Source organism: Cydia amplana, chromosome 14 (assembly GCF_948474715.1).
Source record: "Cydia amplana chromosome 14, ilCydAmpl1.1, whole genome shotgun sequence".
NCBI classification, from domain to species: domain Eukaryota; kingdom Metazoa; phylum Arthropoda; class Insecta; order Lepidoptera; family Tortricidae; genus Cydia; species Cydia amplana.
In genome coordinates, this window is record NC_086082.1 from 7,418,222 (window position 1) to 7,433,082 (window position 14,861).

At 45.5% G+C, this 14,861-nt stretch overlaps 1 long non-coding RNA gene across 1 annotated transcript; it reads left to right on the forward strand.

Annotated features, from left to right (window-relative positions):
- LOC134653817 (uncharacterized) lies at window positions 1-1,075 on the forward strand. Its single transcript, XR_010097288.1, has 2 exons — window positions 1-762; window positions 797-1,075. It is a non-coding gene; the product is annotated as an uncharacterized LOC134653817 (long non-coding RNA).
- Window positions 1,076-14,861: the final 13,786 nt, after the last annotated feature.

Sequence of the window (14,861 nt, forward strand, 5' to 3'; positions counted from 1 at the left end):
TAATAATAAGCCCGCAGGGCAGCTTGTGGCGAGCTGTTGGGGAGTAACGACCCCACGGACCCGAGTGCTCCAGAGAGTCGTACAGGGTCTCCGTCTCCGGCGTGTCTTCGTCGGTCGGAGTGAACCCCAAGGGGACCCGCAGGACTCTCGGCTCTGGCTTGCCTTAATTGGCCGTCCAGAGAGGAGTCGTTAGAGCTATATGCTCCAGGGGTGGAAGTGTTAAAGGGCATAACGCCGCGAGTAACTTCGGAGAAAACGCAGCACACCTCTCGACACCCCTGAGCCGCTCACGCCGGTGTTGCGCCTGGCCGTCTGTACGATGGCGCATCAGGTGCCCATCTAGCGAGTGGCGAGTCACCGCCTGCCTCGATAACACTGTATAACACAATGTTATGGCAGGTGTCCGGAACTCTTAGCAATAGCCCAGTCTTTTTTCCACCCAAACTTAAAACATAGACCAGTACTCTGTCCATATTCTCTACAATAGCTTCCAATGCCTGCTGAAACCGGTTCATGGGTATCTATTGATGTACCCGTGAATGGGTTCCAGCAGGCGTTCTACATGACATCAAATCTCTCCAAATGGCCTCTACGTGTTGGATCTATATCCCCACGCACGCCTTATAAATGACCGGGCTCGAAAGACCCGAGAGTTTTATAACGGAGATAATAATAATAATAATAAGCCCGCAGGGCAGCTTGTGGCGAGCTGTTGGGGAGTAACGACCCCACGGACCCGAGTGCTCCAGAGAGTCGGTCAGGGTCTCCGTCTCCGGCGTGTCTTTGTCGGTCGGAGTGGAACCCCAAGGGGACCCGCAGGACTCTCGGCTCTGGCTTGCCTTCATTGGCCGTCCAGAGAGGAGTCGTTAGAGCTATATGCTCCAGGGGTGGAAGTGAAATTTGCGTAAGCGCGAGTTGGCACAGTGGCTGTTTACAGCCACTGGGTAGAAAGCGGTGTACACCTCTCGACACCCCTGAGCCGCTCACACCGATGTTGCGCCTGGTCGTCTTTACGACGACAGTTTCAGGGGCCCATCTAGTCAGCGGCGAGTCACCACCTGCCTCGATAACGTGTGTTAGCATTGTTATGGCAGGTGTCCGGACTTCTTTACAATAGCCCAGTATCATTGTCCCCCCAAACTTCAATCCATAGACCGATATACTGTTCACTTTTTATACAATAGTCCCAATGCCTGCTGAGACCGGTTCACGGGTATCTATTGATGTACCCGTGAATGGGTTCCAGCAGGCGTTCTACATGACATCAAACTTGTCTGAAAGGGCCTCTGCGCTGTTGGCTTCGGCCCCACGCACGCCTCCCAAAGGTCCGGGACCCCATGGTCCCGAGATATGGTGAGACATACAAATAATAATAATAATAATAACATTTATTTCAGACAGAGCCCATACATATTTGTTAGTGAAACTTAAAACTAATTATTAATTTATTAACTAGCACAAAATTTAAAATTTAAAACAATAAATAAAAATATAAGTATACATTTTAAAACAATTTAAAACAATAAATAAAAATATAAGGTACATACCGTCAGCAGTGTTTGACAACATGCATGGACGTCCACCGGGCTAACATAGGGTTGTCCCAGCGGTTTGCAAACACGCTCAGAATGCGGTTGGGACTGTCGCGCAGACGGGCCATGAGCGAGGCACACCTTTTCCTCATGACGGCCGCAAAGCCGTCTGTCCTTGCTTCGGCAAACATACCAGAGGCGCTACAGTGTCGCGGCAGCCCCATCAGCACCCGGAACGCGTTATTGTATTGGACGCGAAGGTCGCTGTACGCTCTTTGCGTATAATTGACCCACAGGCTGCATGAGTAGAAAGATACACAGAAGGCTTTAAAGAGAGTGATCTTAACTTTTTCTGTGCATCGCGCAAACCTGCGGGCCAACATATTGCATCGAACGGCCAACGACCTTCGCTCCCGTTCAACGTCCAAGTTGTCTTTTAAGTCTTCGGTGACCCAGTGACCCAAATATTTAAATTGGCTAACTTGCTTTAAAGGCACACCTGTTAATGAAATTGCTGGTAGCGTGTAGGTTTTGGTACCTGCCTTAAAAACCATTATTTCACTTTTGGTAGCATTATATTTGAGTCCATGGGCCACCGCATAACTTTCACATATTGCCAGAAGGCGCTTGAGGGCCCCAATCGAAGGACTCAGCAGTACCATGTCATCAGCATAACTAATGTTATTGACACAAACACCGTCAATATGACATCCGACTTTGGTACTGCTGAGCTCCTCCATTAACCCGTTCATATACAGATTATACCTGCCGCAGAAAATTACAACACAGTTTGGGAAGCATTGATCGCGAAATATGATGATAAACGCGCATTAGCTACGTCATATTTAAACCAGCTGTTTTCGATGAAACCTGTCAACATCAACGGTCCTTCGGCATCTAATTTAGAAAAAATAATTGATTCGTTTGCTGCTACTATTTCAGCAATAAGACAACTCAAGCTCGAAAACTTAAGTGACTTTATTTTCATTCACCTGGGTCTTAAGTTATTAGATTCAGATACCACAAAGAATTTCGAGATGTCTATTCGGAATTCTTCTACAATGCCTACATATGACGAATTCATTTGTTTCGTTAGGGAACAAGTGAAGATTTTATATCGGACATCGCAACGAACGCCAACTAAGGCTGAAAGCGGCTCCGCTGCCAACACTAGCAGCGTGCGAGCTCCCCTCCCTCGCACGCCCCAAGCGTATTGTTAATGGTAAAGGCGCACTGGTTCTGATAGTATGTTTATTTCATGAAACCTAAGAGTACACTGCCAAAAAATGGTATCAAAAAGAACATCAAAATATATAAAAACAAAGAAATTCAAATTACAATAAAAGTATAAAAATAAACGTATAAAAAGGTGCGTCGCCAACATTCCCCCCTTTTTTATTAAAGGGGGAGCTTAATGAGCTTCCTCAGGGGCCGCCGCAAAAGGCCTCCAAGGGTGTGCACATCCGCAACTCGCACGACGCCATCAGGACCCGGGAAGACAGCAGTAATTCGCCCACGGGGCCAGGAACCTCTCGAAGAGTTGCCGTCCGCAATAAGCACCAAGTCTCCGACTGCTAGTTGGGGGACCTCGCCTCGACCAAATCTGGGTGTTAACGTTGGGAGATATTCTTTTACCCAGCGGCGCCAAAAATGCTCTGATAATCGGACAGCCTTACGCCAGCCGCTTCGTGATAGGAGGTCCGTTTCTGCTGAAGTGACTGGAATTGGGCGACCTGAAGACGAACCCAACAGAAAATGCATGGGCGTTAGAGATTCCTCACTCAGAGGGTCCACGGAAACGTGAGTAAGTGGCCGGGAATTTACCAAGGCCTCCGCCTCAGCCAAAAGTGTACGTAGCACCTCGTCAGTTGGAGCTCGTTCAGTGAGAGTCACCTTGAGTGCAGTTTTCACGCTCTTCACAAGCCTCTCCCAGCAGCCACCCATAAACGGCGCCGCCGGTGGGATGAAACGCCAGTTGATTCTCTGCGCAGCAGCGAACTGGGACGTAGCGTCGTCGTATAAACGTCGAAGCTCCCGGCTGGCACCCACGAATGCAGTTCCATTGTCTGACCACAGCTCTGATGGGGTACCTCTTCGAGCGATGAATCGGCGCAGGCTCATAATCGCAGAATCGGTTGACAGACTGTCTACAATTTCTAAGTGGACTGCACGTACTACGAGGCAGGTGTAAAGGGCGACGTATCTCTTTTCGCGTCTTCGGCCAACGGAAACTTGTACTGGACCAAAGTAATCCAGCCCTGTGAATGTAAACGGTCGTTTGTGGTGTCCAAGGCGTGCTTCTGGTAAGTCTCCCGTCACGGGTTGAAACTGTTTGGCCCGGCGTATTCGGCAAAATAAGCAGTTGTGGGTGATATTGCGGACGGTACTTCTCAGTGACAAAAGGTGATAATCTTGTCGTAGCTCATTCACAACGGTCTCTGTGTTGCCGTGGGCAGCCCTGCGATGGTGGTGCTCGACAAGCAGGCGCACAGCTGGATCTTTGCCATCAAGCACAATGGGGTTTTTCATCTCGTCCCGTACCTGCGACGCTGCCCTTATTCGGCCAGACAAACGCATAAGTTCGTCGTCTCCGATGGTCACTGATAGCTTGGATAAACGGCTGGTGCGTGGCAAAAGCTGGGCGGGATGGCTATCTAGACTGGCCATCTCGACAGGAAATGTGTTCAACTGGGACTGGCGTAGAACGTGAAGTTCGGCTAGACGTAGATCTGCGGCGGTCAGGCCCGCGGCAGATTCGCGCACAGAGCGCGGGGCGGCGAACTGTTGCCATTGGTTGGATGGCTGAAACACAAAACTACACAAGCCCCCCTCTAAGCGGACTAAATTGTCTACACATAGACCCCTTTTAGCTAGGCAACGGATTCTAAGTAACGTCAAATACTTGTGAGCTATGGCTGTTGCGCGCACCAGCCTCACCCAAGAACTGAACCGTTTAGGATCGGCTGAGACTGGCTCGAGCTTTTCAACGTCACTAATGAGATGAACTAAATCAGGACGCGCTGCACGTTTGCTCTCTTCTTCCATGCCTGGATATTCTGGTGAACTGGGCTCACTGGGCCACTCCGTAGAGAGCAAAAATTCTGGACCCGAAATCCATCGCGATTCTGGAGATAACGTCACTCGCTTGATGCGGGTAGCATCATCAGCAACGTTGAGTTGACTTGGCACCCATCGCCATTCTTTTACGTCGGTTATTTCCATAATCTCGGCTACTCTGTGAGAAACAAATGGTTTAAATAAGCGCGCCTCGCTTCGTAGCCACCCCAAAACGGTCATAGAATCGCACCAGAATACACGATTTATAGGCTTGAATCTGTGTGCTTCGCAAATTGTTGAAGCGAGACGGGCTGCGATTAACGCTCCTTGGAGCTCTAAGCGATTGATGGAGATTTGTTTTAAAGGAGCTACGCGGACTTTGCTGCATATAAGAGCCAGCTTCAGTTCACCATTTTCTAAGACGAATCGCCAATATGCAACCGCAGCGAAAGCCGACTCGCTCGCGTCACAAAACAAGTGAAGCTCGCACTTATCAATCTTTAATTCGCCAAGTAAGTAGCAGCGTGGAATCTGTAAACCAGAAATTGCAAATAAATCCTCAAACCAGAGTCTCCATGCTGCACTGTCACTTGGCGACAGCTCCTCGTCCCAATCGATACCCTTACGCCACGCATTTTGGAACATGATGCGACCCGTTATCACTACTGGCGCCAGGATACCGAGTGGGTCGAAAACCCGCATAACGTGAGCCAATACCTCACGCTTTGTGAACTTATTTGGCAGCGCGCGTTCTCTTTTAATTCCGATATTAAAACCTATTTTATCGGAAACTGGTTGCCAAATAAGTCCCAGTGTACGTACAGGAGCAGTGAGGCGTCCAAGATCAACATCTACGTTATTTCTAGCTACAGGGACTTCAGCCAAGCTCTCTTTGGGCAGTAGACGCAGCGCAGAGGGATTGTTTGAGGTCCAAGAACGCATCTCGAAGCCAGCATGTTTATGGATGTTGGTGATCTCGGCGGCAAGTTTTGCGGCCTCGTCAACACAATCTAAGCTCACTATACAGTCATCCATATAGTGGTCAACTATGATGGCTCGAGCCGCGTCTGGAAAGCGCTCCTGCCATTCCACTGCGTTTTTGTTCTTTATGTAAATGGCAGTGAAAGGGCTGGAAGCGGCACCGAAAATCATAGATGACATACGGTATGTCATGATAGGGTCTTTAGGCGAGTCGCGCCACAAAAACCTCTGAGCGTCGCGATCCTCTGCTCGGATCTTGACTTGAGGAAACATCTCGCGAATATCACCAGTTAGGGCAATTTTTCCCTCTCTAAACCGCAATAAGATTCCGAGCAGGGGCTGCAACAAATCTGGACCGGTTAATAGAAGTGAATTTAGCGAAACACCGTGATTTTTAGCAGCAGCATCGTGAACAATTCTTAATTTGTTCGGTTTGTTTGGATTGGTTACGCCGAAATGTGGTAAAAACCAAACGGGCGCCTTGGCGCTAGGCTCTTCCGTGCACAGTTCAGCATAACCTTTCCGAAACATGTCGTGTATGTTTTCACGGTAACGCTCTGCATACTGAAAATCACGGGCCATCTTTTTCTCGAGACTAAGAAACCTAGATAAGGCAAGCTTGCGACTATCTGGCACAGATAAATTGTCCGACTTCCAAAGTAAACCGACTTCAAAATGCCCGTTAGGCAGGCGACACGCAGTACGTTCGAGAATTTGAATAGCGCGATCATCGTCAGCGCTGCGCGCTTCGTGTTTCGAAATGCCGATTGAGTCTAAACTATACTGCTCGCGAATCAACTGCTCTAAAACTGCGCGATCGCCGACATCCGCGACCGCGGGCTCGCTCACTATAGCGTGGTTGACAGTTTCGGCGGGAGCGGTTTTACTGCAACCAAAGGCGAATAGGACCCAACCTAACGCGGTTTTAATCGCGACTGGTTCTGCCCTAGTGCCCTCGCGTATAGCCCTAGGAATAGTGAGGTGCCAGTTATCGAGACCGACTATAATCGACGGCTGTATGTTTCCGTAACAAAACTCATCCGCGATGTCTGAAAGGTGAGAAAATTTAAGCACGCTCGACCTATCGGGAGTTTGAGTAGCGAGACCTAAACCTTTCATCGCCCGCGCTTTACTAATATAGTGCGTATCCTTACCACGGCGACCTTTCATTTGGAAATCGACATACTGCACAGACGTATCCTTTCCTAACCCGCCGACACAGTCTAATCTCATGCGCCTCTGGGGTCCACAGGCACCTATTTGCGCGGCGATATCTTGCTCAATAAACGAACCTGTGGCTCCGTCGTCTAACATGGCGTACGTATTCACGGAACCTAACGGACCGGACACGGTTACGGCTACGATCTTCAATAACGGGCGAGCAGGCAACGTCTGAGCTGGAGATCCCGAGGCAACCGATGTCGATGTATGGGTCAGAATCTCCTTTGATTCGACATCGTATGAAGCGGAGTCGCTCACGACAGTAGGTGGTGCGGCGTGGTCAGCAGGAGCTCGCGGTGTAGTGCCAGAAGTTCCCGCTACCGGCTCATCATCATCTACTTCAACGTGCGCAGCTGCGGAACGCTCGTAATTCGGGTTGTGCAGTAAAACGTGGTGACGGAACGTACATCCGTCAATGTCACAAACTTTCTTCGCCTTACAAAAATTAAACCTATGCCAACCTATTTTGAGACATCGATGACAGACTCTTTTCTTTTTGATCAAACTCCATCTGTCATCGATTGACATCGACTTAAATTTGTCACATTGAATTAAATCATGCGGTTTTTCACACACGACGCATGATTTAATTTTAGGTGCAGTCGCCGATGAATTCAATTTAGCGTTATTTCGCGATGTTGAATTTGAATTCACAGAATTATTTTCAGCGGCAACGTGCACATTATCCCTGGCTCGCCTACTATCTACCGCTTGTGACGCAGTAGTCGGCTCAGGGATTATGCCGAACCGAGACTGCAGGTCGACTTCGTTAGCGAGGAAATCAGCTAGATTTTCTAACTTTGACAGACCGGCAGCCTCATAACGAACGGCATAGTCTAGCCATTTAGCTCGCAACAGCGGAGATATTTTAGTAATTAAAGCCTGAAATAGTTCAGGCGAGGCCAGATATTCCGTATGACCCAATAAACGTATTATTTCGACACAGTTGCGAACTCGACTGGCAAACACAGCTAAATCTTTACCTTCAGCGCTCACGCGCGGCAATGCGCGCACCGCAGCTACTTCGTGCGCCACCACCATCTCGGGGCGGCCGAAGCGCGCGTCGAGCGCGCGCACCACGACGCTGGGCTCGCGCGCAGACACAAGCAGCGCGGCGACTGCCTCGCGCGCCGCGCCCGTCAGCGCAGTATTCAGTCTTGCCAGATTATTCGCAGCTGTGTAGGAACCTTGTGTGTTTTCAAAGGCTTTTTTCAAGCCAAGCCAATCTAAATGCGACTTGCCATCGAAACGGGGTAAAGGAACACGATTAATGGCGTGGCCAATGCCTTTATTTACACTGTCAACTAAAACACCCAGACTTTTAACCAACTGTGGAACTTCTTCTCTCTCGGGCCGCTCGGGATGGGCCGCAGTCATCGCAGCACCATAGTCGCGGCGTTCAGGAATGACCGCTGACATCGCGACACCACAGTCGCGGCGTTCGAGAGGAGCCGCCGTTATCGCGGCACCACAGTCGCGGCGCACAGTCACTGTCCGCACAGGGGACACGACATGCGCGCGAGGGGCTTTAGCTTCCAGATCCCTGAAAAAAACATTGTTCGTAAATGTTTCCTCATGGTTAAAAGCAGCTTCAGACTTACTGAGCCATTGGTCTATATTAATTTGGCTGCTCCTAGAGCTATGGTGACTCGCGTCGATGGCGGCGATCTCTGCTTTTAATTCTAGCTCTGCGGTCAGTTTTTCAAGATCAGCCAGCCGGCGTGCATCTAACTCTGCAGCTTCAGCGGCCTCACGGCGGCGGCGTAGTTGTTTCGCTTCTAGCTCGGCGAGGCGACGCGCGTGCTGCGCTTCAGCCGCTAATCGCCTGGCCACTACCGTAGACGAAGAGCGAGATGACGTACTTACGGGACGGGATCGTGAAGGCGCCGGTGGTGCGGTTGTCGGGTCGACAAGAGGGGCTGAGGGCACGTTCGACGGCCCAGCCTCACTCTCCGCAACGGTCTTACCTTCGTTACCATTCTTACCCGCTTTCACCGATCGTGTGACGACCATATTTACCACAATTAATACTGCTTTTTTATTTCTTAATTTTGACTCATACTTAATTCACTATATACTATCACTTTTAAATCCACGAATGGACCAAAATGTTAATGGTAAAGGCGCACTGGTTCTGATAGTATGTTTATTTCATGAAACCTAAGAGTACACTGCCAAAAAATGGTATCAAAAAGAACATCAAAATATATAAAAACAAAGAAATTCAAATTACAATAAAAGTATAAAAATAAACGTATAAAAAGGTGCGTCGCCAACACGTATGTTAGCACGCAAGGGCATGACAACGGAAGTTCATGTGCTATGTGCAAGAGTAATGATCACTCGCAACTTTATAATTGCAATAATTTCATGAAACTCACGCCTAACGAAAAATTTAATTTCGTTAAGGAAACTCACGCGTGCACTAATTGTCTGAACACGCATCATACTGCATCGAAATGTTCCTCGAAGAAAACTTGTCGTAAATGTAAAGGCAAACATCATACAACGTTACACTTCGAAAACTCAAAACCTGCAATGAATAACAACGAGTCCAAGTCTTCATCTAAGGATGATAGTGAAGCTAGCACAAGTTCATCCGTAAAGGACAACGGTGCCTCTGTATGTACTCATTCGGCATCGGGACAGACTACATCACCCTTGACGGAAATTCTCGCCACTGCTCAGGTACTCGCTAGTGGGCGTAACGGCAAGGACAAGGTTTTGAGATGTCTGCTGGATCCAGGATCACAGAAACATTACGTTACACTGAAGTGCTGCAAGAATTTAGGTCTTCCTGTACACAGCAGCCCAGTGACGTCAATAAATGGATTAGGTGGAACAACGATAACACAACCCATCCGAGGAACTGTCAACTTAACATTTAGGTCAAGATATGATCCTAAACATCAATATACTATCGAAGCGCTTGTTTTAGATGAGATCACGCCTGATTTACCGACCTCTCATATTGATCAATCTGCAACTGATCTGTTTGATAATTTACATCTAGCAGATGACTCTTGGGCGATTCCAGGTGAAATTGACGTACTTCTTGGTGTTAAGTTATTCACCAAATTGTTAATGTCAGATAAAATTGAAAACGAGCCTGGTTTGCCTGACGCTTTAGAAACTACACTGGGGTACATCATACTAGGCGATGCTCCCGCAGTTAACGCTTCCTACTCAGCAGCTGGGTATTTTACTTCGGTTGATGTCGGAAATTTAATGCAAAAATTCTGGGAAATTGAAGATTTGGATGGAGGAGTGATTCATAGTCCAGACGAGAAAAAAGCTGAAGATATTTTCAAGAATACAATCAATCGTTTGGAAGACGGACGTTATGAAGTAGCACTTCCGTTTAAATTGGACCCAAGCAATTTAGGCGATTCTTACAAGACTGCTGAACGCAGATTTTTAGCGCTTGAAAGAAAATTCGTCAAGCAACCTGAATTAAAACCAGCTTATGATGAAGTTATCCGTGAACATATTGATAAAAAATATTTATCTGAGGTTCCAAATGATAAGTCAAATGATGCTTATCACATACCCCACCACGCAATTGTCAAAATTGACAGAATAACCACAAAGGTTAGAATTGTGCTGGACGCTAGTGCACAGACCACAAGCGGTTTATCGTTAAATGACATACTTCACGCAGAACCAAGTCTTCAAGCTGACTTGTTCTGCATTCTCCTAAACTTGCGATTGTTTGGTATTGCTATCACGTCTGATGTACGTCAAATGTATCTGTGTATTGACGTACGGGGGGAGGATCGTCCTTATCAGCGTATACTTTATAGGTTTAATCCTGAAGAAACTATAAAGGTATTTCAGTATAATAGGGTAGCCTTCGGTCTACGTAGCAGTCCTTTTCTGGCACTGCGAACTGTCAAACAGTTAGTAGCTGATGAAGGTGATAAATACCCACTCGCAAAGGAAATTGCATCTCGTGATATTTATATGGATGATGTAGCCAGTTCCGTTATTGATGAAGACCAAGCTGTGCAAGCGACTAAACAACTGCTTGATTTGTTCTTGAAAGGTGGATTCCAACTGGCAAAGTGGTCGTCAAATTCTGCAGCTGTTCTGAAAGAAATACCGAAAGGACTACATTTATCCCAAAGTGTCACCTTCGACGATGATACAACGTTGAAGATTTTAGGTCTGCGTTGGTATCCTGGTGAAGATGTATTCAAGTTCCAGGTTAGTCCCGACGATCGACCGTGTAGTAAAAGAAACATTCTTTCATCGGTAGCTCGACTATTCGATGTTCTGGGCCTAGTTGCCCCTGTAATTGTGTTCGCTAAGCTTCTAATAAAGGAGTTATGGCTTTTGAAAATTGATTGGGACGAATTGCCGCCTGATCATATTGTACGCCAATGGCAACAGTTCCAAGGTGAACTACCGCTACTATCTAACATTAGCATTCCCAGACATATTGGTGTCATTGAAAACTGTTCATTAACTATAGTCGGCTTTTCAGATGCTAGTGAAAGAGCTTATGGTGGAGTGGTTTATGCCTACGTCACTTTTCCTAATGATAACCGAGGTGTCATTAATTTAATTTGCGCTAAATCTAAGATAGCGCCCGTGAAGGTTGTCAGCCTAGCAAGACTGGAATTATGCGCAGCATTGCTATTGTCACAACTTATAAAAAGGGTGGTTGATACCTACTCAACCAGATACCCAATCGACTCTGTGTTGGCCTTCTCCGATTCAACAGTGACACTTTGTTGGATTCATTCGTCGCCTCATCGATGGCAAACTTTTGTGGCCAATCGAATTACCAAGATCCAAGATAACTTATCAAGCGATCATTTTTATCATATTAAGGGAACAGAAAATCCAAGCGACTGCCTGTCTAGAGGCTTAACTCCAGCTCAACTGGTGATCCATCCTCTATGGCTATCAGGCCCTCCATGGATGAAACTCCCGAAAAACGAATGGCCGATTCAGGCGTTTATACCAGACGAAGTCAACGTTCCTGAAGAAAAAACGGTTTCTTTAGTGACTTGTGACAATTCGAACGACAACTTAATTTATGATTTGTCTAAACGGTTCTCGTCATGGGTTAAATATGTACGCACAGTTGCCTATATCTTAAAATTTATAAAACGATTACCTAAAGGCCCTATTAGTGCTGATGACTTAACAGCAGCCGAATTAGAAATCGTACGAGCTCTACAAAGAGTTTATTTCAGTCAACATATTTTAGATATGACTCTGAAAAAAGGGTTTACAAAAGCTTTAGCAAGCCTGAAGCCATTTATTCAAGATGGAATCCTTCGCGTCGGAGGACGTCTCAGTAATTCTGATGAAGATTACGATTATAAACATCCTTTGTTATTGCCACGTCGTGATCACATCATTAACCTACTGGTCGATTATTATCATCGACACCATTTACATGCAGGACCTGAAACTCTTATATCTATTATGCGACATCGATTCTGGATCATAGCAGCTCGATGTATTATTCGTCATCGCATTCATTTATGCAATTACTGCTTCCGGACCAAGCCAAAGGCTAACTCCCCAATGATGGCAGATTTACCAGCATGCAGGGTAAATCAAGTTGAGAAAGCCTTTATACATACTGGCTGTGATTACGCTGGTCCGTTGTATTGTACACCTGTTCGACGAAGAGGCGTGAAGAGTCAAAAGGTTTATTTGTGCTTATTCACATGTCTCACAACGCGAGCAATTCATTTAGAACTTGCAACTGACTTAAGTACAGCAAGCTTTATGTCAGCATTTAAGCGGTTTTTATCCAGACGTGGTCCTGTAAAATATATGTACAGCGATAACGTAACCAACTTCCAGGGAGCCAATACATATTTGCAAGAACTTCATAATTTCCTTGCGAATGAGTATCGAGACGCTTGGGAAACTGAACTATCAGCCAATAAAATAATTTGGCGATTTATTCCCCCCAGTGCTCCACATTTTGGAGGATGTTGGGAAAGTAACGTTAAATGCGTCAAATCACATTTGTTTCGTACGATAGGTAAACAAATCTTGTCATTTCAGGAATTAATGACAGTTCTATGTGAAATTGAGGCTTTATTAAATTCTAGACCGCTATCCGTGTTAAGCTCTGATCCAGCTGAACCTTCCGCATTGACGACAGCTCATTTTCTTAATGTTACTCCATTGAAATATCTTCCAGCTGCGTCTGTTGCGGAGGTAACATCTGATCATCTTTTGCAAAGATATCAATTATTAGATCGCTTAACGCAATCATTTTGGAAGAGGTGGCGCGATGAGTATTTGCACACGTTGCAAACCAGACAAAAATGGAATACTCCTTCTCAGCCTATTAAGGAAGGAACTGTTGTAGTCATCCTTCAAGATAATGTTATGCCTCTACATTGGCCGTTAGGTCTTATAACTCAACTCTTTCCAGGCAAGGACGGTATTGCCAGAGTTGCTTTGGTTAAAACAAAATCAGGCACACTTAAAAGACCTTTGGTCAAATTATGTCCTTTGCCTTCTCAATAATATAATTTCATATTTCTATTAGTATTTAGTTATCTCTCTCAAGTTATGGAGGCTTCATATGTTTATGTCAATTTAGTTTTCTCTGAGCAATAAGGATGCTATTATGTAGTAAATGATTTATTTTAAATAACTTTTTGAAAGCTATTCCTTTCAAGGCCGGGGGAATGTTTGCGCCACGTATTAAATACTTAACCTATGAATTCTGACCTCCTTGTCGGGTTTTCAATATAGACGGCAAGGCGATAATAAAAAGAAAAAAAAAATGTCATGTCACATCAATACATGTAAAATAAAACTCGATTCGATATATTGTGTGTTGAAGAAAATGAAACCAAAGGGATCCCTATAATTAAGTATACATACAACAAAATAAAGTGCCGCCGAATCAGTGGAGACTGGAGACTCTATAAGGAGGAAAACGCAGAACCAGTGCATGTAAGTTTTTCCGCATCCCCAACGCCAGTAACTAAATAAATCACTAACGCATCCTTTCTTTGTCGATCATACAAACTGGCTCGTAGGTTTTTTTAAATTTTGTAGTGAAATCGAACAAAAAATATTTATTCCTTTTTTCGGATGCTGTACCAAAAAGGTACAAAGTAATCCTTATGGTACGAGTCTGTCTGTCTGTCTGTCCTTCTGTCACATTGGCCACATCTTCCAAGTCGAACATTCTACAACAGTTTTCCTAACAAACTGCGCTTATATTTTCCCCTGGATGGCGGGAGAGAATAACCACAAGAAATAGTTATCCACGGAGCCCACTGTGCGCAAGTTAAATTAACTTGCACTTGACCAGTTTTTTTTTAATTTAATTTGTTGTTAACTACCACCAATCATGTTTAACGCAACATTTTTAGTTTCAACTTAAACAAGTCGTTAACAACTAGAAGGTAAGTAGAAAATTACTGGCAACTTTCCATTTCGCATACCAAAGTGGAAATTGTTTAGATGACAGCCCGGCGTTAGTAATACACAACATCAGTGCGTACAAGAGTCAGCACGTATGATTAGCGGTAATTACCATAGCTTATTAGTGTGATGTGCAATTGCCAGCTCAAAGGCTGATTGAAAGGCTGAATCTGACTTGGCTGCATGATACGTGTTATTTTCAATAGACGAGCACTTATTAGCCTAAGATACGAACGCAGATTCTTGCACACATTTCTTATTTAGATCTTTCAAGTAAGCATTGTAAGCCAGAGACATCTCAGCAGCTGGAAAACCAAGGATTCGTTACTAGCGCAAGATTAGGGTTGACATGGGGTTAAAAGGGATCTTCCTTTGAGCATTTAGAAAATTGTGTCACTTTAGCTTTACCAATGTGATAAAAGCGCCACTGAAATAATAAGTAGGTGCAGAATTTTAATTCACTACATAACAATCCTTTTGCTAAAGACATAATACGTGTAGTAATGATGAATGAGTATTGGACTAAAATAGTAACCCATAGAGCTCAGAGATCTAATTGAACTAGAACATTGCGAGCTTGTTCATGAATATTGATTGCTCCTTTTAAGTGCAGTTAGCTTTGGTAATATTCCATACCACTGACAACCCCGCGTA